General features: G+C 37.9%; 1 long non-coding RNA gene across 1 annotated transcript; it reads right to left on the bottom strand.

The window, feature by feature from the left end:
* Positions 1–1,032: 1,032 nt before the first annotated feature.
* On the bottom strand, positions 1,033–5,366 carry LOC102076151 (uncharacterized). Its single transcript, XR_266741.3, has 3 exons — positions 4,937–5,366; positions 4,500–4,611; positions 1,033–4,267 (listed from the first exon to the last, which is right to left on the bottom strand). It is a non-coding gene; the product is annotated as an uncharacterized LOC102076151 (long non-coding RNA).
* Positions 5,367–7,950: the final 2,584 nt, after the last annotated feature.

Here is a 7,950-nt window from a genome sequence, read left to right as displayed (position 1 = left end):
TTCACAATATATTTTAAAGATGTCTACAATATTTGCAATGTAAAAGATATAAAATGATTCCATGGAAAGTACAATACCTTACAGTGTATACAAGTATGACTAGGTCATTGAATCAGTGTCTGTTGCGAGTCTCAAGTAAGTTGCCTGCAATGATATTTAAGGTCCAGCAGGTGTCAGTATGGAGCAAAACAGCAACACTGTCGACAGAGTATTGATACAGTTTGGGGAATGTGCTGAAACGCTTCACGAGGCCTCATCTACCCATCACTAATATTTACTAATGAAATCTTTAAGTGGTCTCCTAATTAATGACATTAGTGATCATCCACCTGTTTTTGCAGTTGTGAGATTATTCTGTTATCATATGTTACCTTATATATGTAATCAAAGTAGTTGAATTATGATACTGCTGTAGATCATATTATACCCCTTAATATAGAGTGTGTGATCAGTATGTAGTTTTAGTTTGCATTATACTTCTGACTTAAAAGAGTGTGAAAATCATTAGATCTATTGGATTGACCTGTATTACTCGACACTGTTGAATGTGTTACACTGTTTCTTGACATTTCATACTGCTGAATCATGAAGAGAATGTTGTGTGCAGAAGACCTTGTGCCGATAAAAGTAGAGACGACCACATTCCATACCCCCACCTTTACAGAGAGCAGAAAGACAAGGAGCCGAGGTCATAACTTAGGCGCCGTAAGAGAGAAAACATGTGAATGTTTAGGCTTTTACGACTAGGTGGGGGCTACTAGAGGCTATAAAAGGCTGAGTAACCTGTCACCATTTTGAGACTTGCTGTGACCCTCTGCAGGCAGGTCTCCCCATCATGATGGTTTTTATGCTCTTAAGTGTTGAATTGTATGGAAATAAAATATTGTTGATTGAGCATTTATACACCGAGTATTGTCCTTCCTTCAGCCCAAAGATTAAAAGAATTGGGAGATTTTAACACAGTGTATGACAGCAATTACAGGAAGCTCAAACAGGAAAATGCAATAAAATACAAACAGGTGAGTCCATAAATGCATTTACAAGTTATTTACTTAAGCAAGCATGGGAGATGTTGTATACAGAAAAAAAATATTGATAAAGCTTGTGAAACTTTTATAGGAAAATTTAAACTGTTATATAACCATTGCCCAATAAAGAAATATGGGGGGAAAAAAGAAAAATATGCAGCGTGCCCATGGATCACAAAAGGATTACAAAATGCATGTAAAAAGAAAAAAACCTTATATAGAGAACTTATAAAGTACAGAAGTAGAGAAGCTGAAAATAAATACAAGAAATATATTAAAAAAATAAATAAATTAACTAGTACTTTGAGGTCATGTAAAAAGGAATATTATGAAATTACTAAATATGAATTAAACTAACATTAAAGGTATTTGGAAAACATTTAATAGCATTATTAAAAATAGTTTTAGGCAGTTAAATCGTCCTTCATATTTCACTAATAATGATAGAAATATTAACATGAGTGATGTGGTTAATGAGTTCAATAAATTATTTGTAATGTTTGGTCAGACTTGGCTGATAGAATTCCTGATATAAGAAATTGTGCAGAGAAAGAAACAAAACTCATTGAACGCAATCCTCATTCAATGTTTTTAAAGGTGGTAAAAGAAAAGGAAATCATTGATATTGTTGGGAAATCACAAACACAAACTTCTACAGACTTTGATGACATCAATATGGAAATTGTTAAAGTTATCGATGACATCTCCAAACCCTTTACACACATTTGTCTCTACAAACTGGTGCATTCCCAACACAAATGAAAACAGCCAAAGTAATACCACTGTTTAAGAATGGAGAGACACCAATTCACAAATTACAGGCCTGTTTCTCTACTATCAATTTTCAAAAATACTGGAAAAAGTTTTCATTAATAGACTCAACAAATTTATAGATAAACATAAAATAATAATGGACAGTCAAGGTGATGAGGATGACGTGTTGAGCGGCAGGTATAGAAGCAGAAGCCAACAATCGAATTTGGTTTTCACATGAGAGTGCTAGCAGGAGGTTTGTGTAATAGCGCTGTGAAAACTCTACATTTAACGAACGACTTCCAAAGTTTTAAAAACTTGAAGAATACAACAATTCAACCACCCAAAAATGGCTACCCGTGGATTACGGCATGAGCAGTACCTGCTGTCCCTTGGCGTCACCCGTATACTTGATGACCACTGTGGTAAAGCTTAGCTAATAAGTATAACAGAATATTTAAGCAAACAATTACACCTTAGACTGGCCTTATAAAATTGATGAGTCAGTAGTGTCAGGTGGTCGAGTTAACATTGAAAGTCCAGGAGAGTCCAAAATGCTACAAAGCTGGGGGGGGGGGGGGGGAATGATACCTAGCTTGGTTTTGGGGGAGGTTAGGGTTAGGGAGTCCTCAGAGATGTGACCAAATTTGATCTTGTACGCATTACGTGCAAAATCATTTCTCTCGCCTTCTACCAATCTTTAGGCTTTCAAAAACAATGACTTCTGCAGTGAGGCTAACGACTGCCTGTGTGTGGAAATGGCATATGATGATATAAATCCTTAATTTGTCTGATTACGTCATGATTAACACAGATGACCATTTCATTTTCTCGTAGCTGAGCTGGTGAGTCCAGTCAGTGTACGTCAGATGCTCATCACAAACTTGAGGAACCGTTTCTTTGAGCCCCAGCCATTTGGACTCCATGAAAGATCTAGTCCTCTCACTATACCACGACCTGGCTACGGGATCCAATTAGTTTCCTCATATCGCAGTCAGAGGATTGTTTTACTCAGAGCAGCTGATGACACCTTTTAGAACCGTGCTGCAGAGACTCCTACAGACTCACCAGCTGGTTTGATGGTGCTGCCTGCAGCGTCACGCCTCCATTCTCAGATCCTGACTCCAGTACTTCCAGACAAGGCAGATATTTTTGTGCTGAAGGCAGACCTGAGGAACTGTGTCCACACCCTGGATGTCAGCGGCCTCACCATCATCAGTCATCAGTGAAATGACAAACCGCTGGAGAGTTACGGACTACAGCTCAGAGGGCGGAGTTATCATGTCGGTGTTCTGCTGGTTTCTGAGGACGTTTGCACAGGGTGCAAAGAGAAAGGCTACAGAGGAAGAGAGCAGCAACAGGAGCACCACTCCACCAAGGAAGCGCTTCAGACTGTGAAGCCTTTCTCAGAGAAGTTTTTTTTTACTTTTATAGTTTTAAGACTTTGGCACTGCTTCTGTGAACTGTGTTGGACATATGGCATGGCTATGGACTGGATGTTGAACCAGGGGCATATATTATAGAGCCAACTGTAAATCTATGCAAAGTGTACTAAGGATCAATAAAGACAGTGCCAAGTGTACATTATCCTCTGCTGCATCTCAGACATCAGCAAGAATCAACAAAGTTGTAAGTAGTACGTCATGTTTAAGGTTGTCTCTAAAATGATGTCACAAAATGTTAGAAAACATCTTGAGGTTTTAACTGTTATTGTTGCTTTTCTGCCTTTTGTTTTTAAAAGTGAGAAGAAAAGGAGAAATAAGAAGAGACACCACCGAAAAGAATTTTCCTCATTAAAATACCACACCAGCTGGTATGATGGTGCTGCCTGCAGCATCACACCGCCATTCTCAGATCCTGACTCCGGTACTTCCAGAGAAGCTGGATATTTATGTGCTTTTACCATCTTCTTCCAACTTCTGATAGAAATCCTGACGAAAACTGATGACACCCATCTCTAACAGTCAAGAGAAAGTCTGCATCCCTCTTATTTATTTTTTTCTCGTAGCTGAGCCGGTGAGTCCAGTCAGCGTACGTCAGATGCTCATCACAAACTTGAGGAACTGTCCTTTAAACAGCAGCCATTTGGACTCCATGAACAATCTAGTCCTCTGGCCATACCATGACCTGGTTATGGGATTCAAGGAGTTTCCTCATATCACAGACAGGGGATTGTTTCACTCAGAGCAGCTGGCGACACTTTTCGCACCTGTGCAGCAGAGTCAGAGAGAGAACACCACTCCATCTCCTCCTACAGACTCACCAGCTGGTATGATGCTGCTGCCTGCAGGGTCCTACTTACATTCTCAGACCCTGACTCCTGTACTTCCAGAGAAGGTGGATATTTATGTGCTTTTATCATCATCTTCCAACTTATGCAAGAAACCCTGAAGAAAATTGACAACACGCATCTCTCGGTGTCTTCTGATTGGGGCTTCCTCACTGAAGGGAGGTGACAAGGCAAACACAAGGAAGTCTGCATCCCCCTGGAAAAAAGAAACGCATCAAATAATTATACAAAACGCTTTTATAATAAAAGTAACAATGCACATAACCAAAGTTGCTGATGCAGTAATCTTTGCACACTGCAAATTTGTGTCTATGGCTTATTGCATATCTACAAAACGTGGGGTTCTTCAGTCCACAAGAAACTGATACCATAACTAAAAATATATATTTTTTAGAACGAGTGTGAGCCTCTTCTACAACTGTACTTACATCCTTTGTAAGAGCTGCTGGCACATCTGGTGAGGGGCTGCCCACACCTCATCTAAACCACAGAGCTTTAGTCGATCAGATCAGCTGCACCAGTGGATCCAATGTGATGCCACTAATAGACACGGAATTAATACCCAAATTCATTCTGAATTAAGAGGTCACACCACATGTTTTTGACAGACATTTCAGTAATGACTACACATACTTTATGATTGTTTTGGTTTTTTTCTATAGTTGGGTGGCGTTGTCATTTGGTGTTCGCTCTCTCTGCAGTTGAGTGTCACTTCCTGTTTCTAAACACAGTGGTGTTTCTGTGTAGCTTATCTGCATCGTAATTTAATTAAAAAGTTGTAGATATCTTCTTATTTCATAGTGTAATCTTCACGTGCACACTCTGGTTATAAATTAGCGTGTGAGTACACAAAGTATTAACTCACCGTGTCTTTACTGTCTCGCTAGCTTAGCTTAGCTAATCTCGTAGCCGTACGGCCTCTTCCCCTGTCCCCCGGTGTTTGCTTGTTGCTGGGGTGGTGGCGTGCGAGGCTGTGTAGCTGTTGCGCTAGCTCCCGCTTTTTCGTCAGACATCTTCTTGTTGTAGAGCAACTCACACTGGTACTTTCAAAATCCCCGCGAACCATTTCTCTCTTTAGCTGCCGGCTCACCCGACGTTCACTTCCTGTTAAACCTTTCACAATAAAACTGATTACGCCACACGACCAGCCTAACCCTAATGTAGCCAGTTAACATTCTCAATGAGCTAACTAGCCAGACTAATCATTTTGATATACTGAAGTTGTCTAATATTGAAGATATCCTTATGCTTTGCTTGTGATATCCTGTCAGGATATCATAGGCCCATAACTTCACGCCACATGGCTCCACCTTGTGGAATAACAGGACCATTACAATTAATAGGAAGTCATTATTCATTAAAGAGTCGTATGAAATATCACAGATTATAACAGATTTACTTGACGAGAAGGGGCAGTTTCTCGAAATAGGTGTTTTTAGTGTCCAGTTTAAATATTCAGTGTTCCCGTAGAGAATATAACAAAGTTTTTAATGCAATCCCTTTATGTCTGTTGAGTTTGATACAAAATCATTTATACATCACTCTAAAGGACAAACAAGTTTACCCTCTTTACAGTTAAATCAGATTCCTTTAACTAATAAAAATCATAAATAAAATGTTTGAAAATATTATTTCACAGTTTTAACAATAACACAAAATTAAAAGGGAGTAATATTAAAATAACAAACAAATAAATACATTTTTGAAATTACCTATCCCCCCAAAGTTAAAGAAATGTAATTTAAAATAATCAATGGATATTACCCAGCAGCAGAAACGCTTAAAGAAAGGTTTGGGTTTGAGGTGGACCCATGTGGATTTTGTTTACAAGAAGAAGAAAGTATTGACCAGGTGTTTTGTTCCTGTTCAGTAATGACTAACTTCCTGCAGGATTTGGTAAACTGGATGAGCGTAAGAGTAGATGGGATGACCCCACTGACTCTAAGGAACTTGTCATGCTTTACAGTGTTGTAATAATTATGGGCAAATAGCACATCCATAAGTATAAATGGCAAAACAAAAAACCTTCCCTAAATGGGTTGAAGATTAAATTAAAGGTTTTTTTTTTCCTCATCTTTAGAACTACTGAATGCTTCATGTAAAGATGCTGCTTTGTTATGTGAAAATATGACCCAGTTTCTATCCTCTAATGAATGTGTTTCGTTTTTTTGTACCAAGCAAGCCTCATGTATGTTAAAGTGTTGCCAGAAAAGAAAATGAAAAAAGGCATTAGAATGGCCTCCACATATTTATATTGTAAATGTTTTTTTTTCTCCAGATGTTATTGCACCAATGTTATCTCCCATTGCACCAATGTAAAGACTCTCAAAGACAACATTTAAAAAATAAATAAATAAAAATAAATAAATAAAAAACTAGCCAAACTAACCTGGCTTTGTGCTAGCTTTCATCTATCCATGCAGACATTTTCTTTAACCTATCCAATTCAGGGTCACAGGGCAGCTGGAGCCTATCCCAGCTACCACAGGGCGTTCCTGTTGATCAGTCTTCCACTCCTCATTTTACTCACTCAATCGCTGTTTTCATTCAGCTACTACTCTTGCTGTCCTGGAGAAACTCTTAGGAATCTTAAATACTTTCACTTAGGAGAGTAGTGTAATAGGTCATCCTAGCACCAATGATGCTGTTCATAAGCAGTCCACTTTTATCACACCTAATTTCAATACTGGGTCACATTGTGAAACGTTTTAGTGGGATCCTTAGCCTGTACAATTTGCAATATTAGTTTTATTCACATATTTATCCTATTGTGGGAGTGCTTGTCTCTATTTAGAAAATACAGTATTTACCTTAATGTGTTAGGTAGCAGTACATTTGCTGCACATGTACACTCGCTATAGTTTTGTGGAAATACAAAATGTGCTCATTCCAAACGTGTTCCTGTCCAACAAAAGCTTTACTTTATATTACTTGATCTCAACAAGTAAGAAACTTTGTCTTCTCAACATAGACACGGGTCAGAAATTGTAATTTCAGTCTTTTTTTCCAGAGAAATGCTCCTTCAACCAAACTTTTTTTTTTTTTTTGTTTAAGCTTTGAGAGCTCCATCAAAATAGTGATTTTTAAGCCATCTCATGTTATCTTCCCGTGTTGTCTCTCGCCACCTGTAGGGGCGCCATATTTGGAAACACTCGTGTGGATTGTATAGGAACACGTTTAAGAACAAGAAGGAACCTTTGCTTGTTATTAGTCTCCACCAGATGGCGCTGATAGAACATCATCAGTTGTGGTCAATACAGAAATAAATGAAATCGTAAACAAATATATAAACAAATAAAATGTGTCACAAAGTAGTTTAAGCTTCAAGTGTTTTAGCCAACTAAAAAAAAAGCAAACTAAACTTTTACAAATTTATCAGTTGCTTCTCAACATGTCAGCAGGTCTGTGTTTAGGACTGAAAAGTGAATAAATAAAGCTTTATTTGTTTTTAATTAACTAGCCATCATCTTAAATAAATAAAATAAAGTTCTCTTAAATAAAACTGCATGGGGGAAAAAAGCTTTTACTGGTTTATTTGCTATGCTTACAGCTGCACTGAGAACAATCTAAATGTTCTATTTTACTTGGTAAGTCAAGTAATTTCTAACATTTAATGATTTACTTAAATAAAATGTCGGAAACATTGTCTCCACCTTGTGAGTAAAATACGTTTCAGTCCTGCTCCTTCTAACGCTTTAAAAGAACCAATTATTATAAAGTTGGACCCTCATCAGACATCTCTGCAGCTTTGTTCATACAAACTGTGGAAATATTTCTGTAGGATATGAGAGTTTTATTTTTACCGTTAAACAGCATAAGTTACTGTGTATATACACACAGATCAGGTGTGACACTGCAAAGCTGCCTGGTTATGTTACA

The sequence above is a fragment of the Oreochromis niloticus genome, linkage group LG9 (genome assembly GCF_001858045.2).
Source record: "Oreochromis niloticus isolate F11D_XX linkage group LG9, O_niloticus_UMD_NMBU, whole genome shotgun sequence".
Classification (NCBI taxonomy): Eukaryota; Metazoa; Chordata; class Actinopteri; order Cichliformes; family Cichlidae; genus Oreochromis; species Oreochromis niloticus.
Note: the sequence above shows the minus strand (reverse complement) of the source record. Positions and strands in the feature narration are given on the sequence as shown.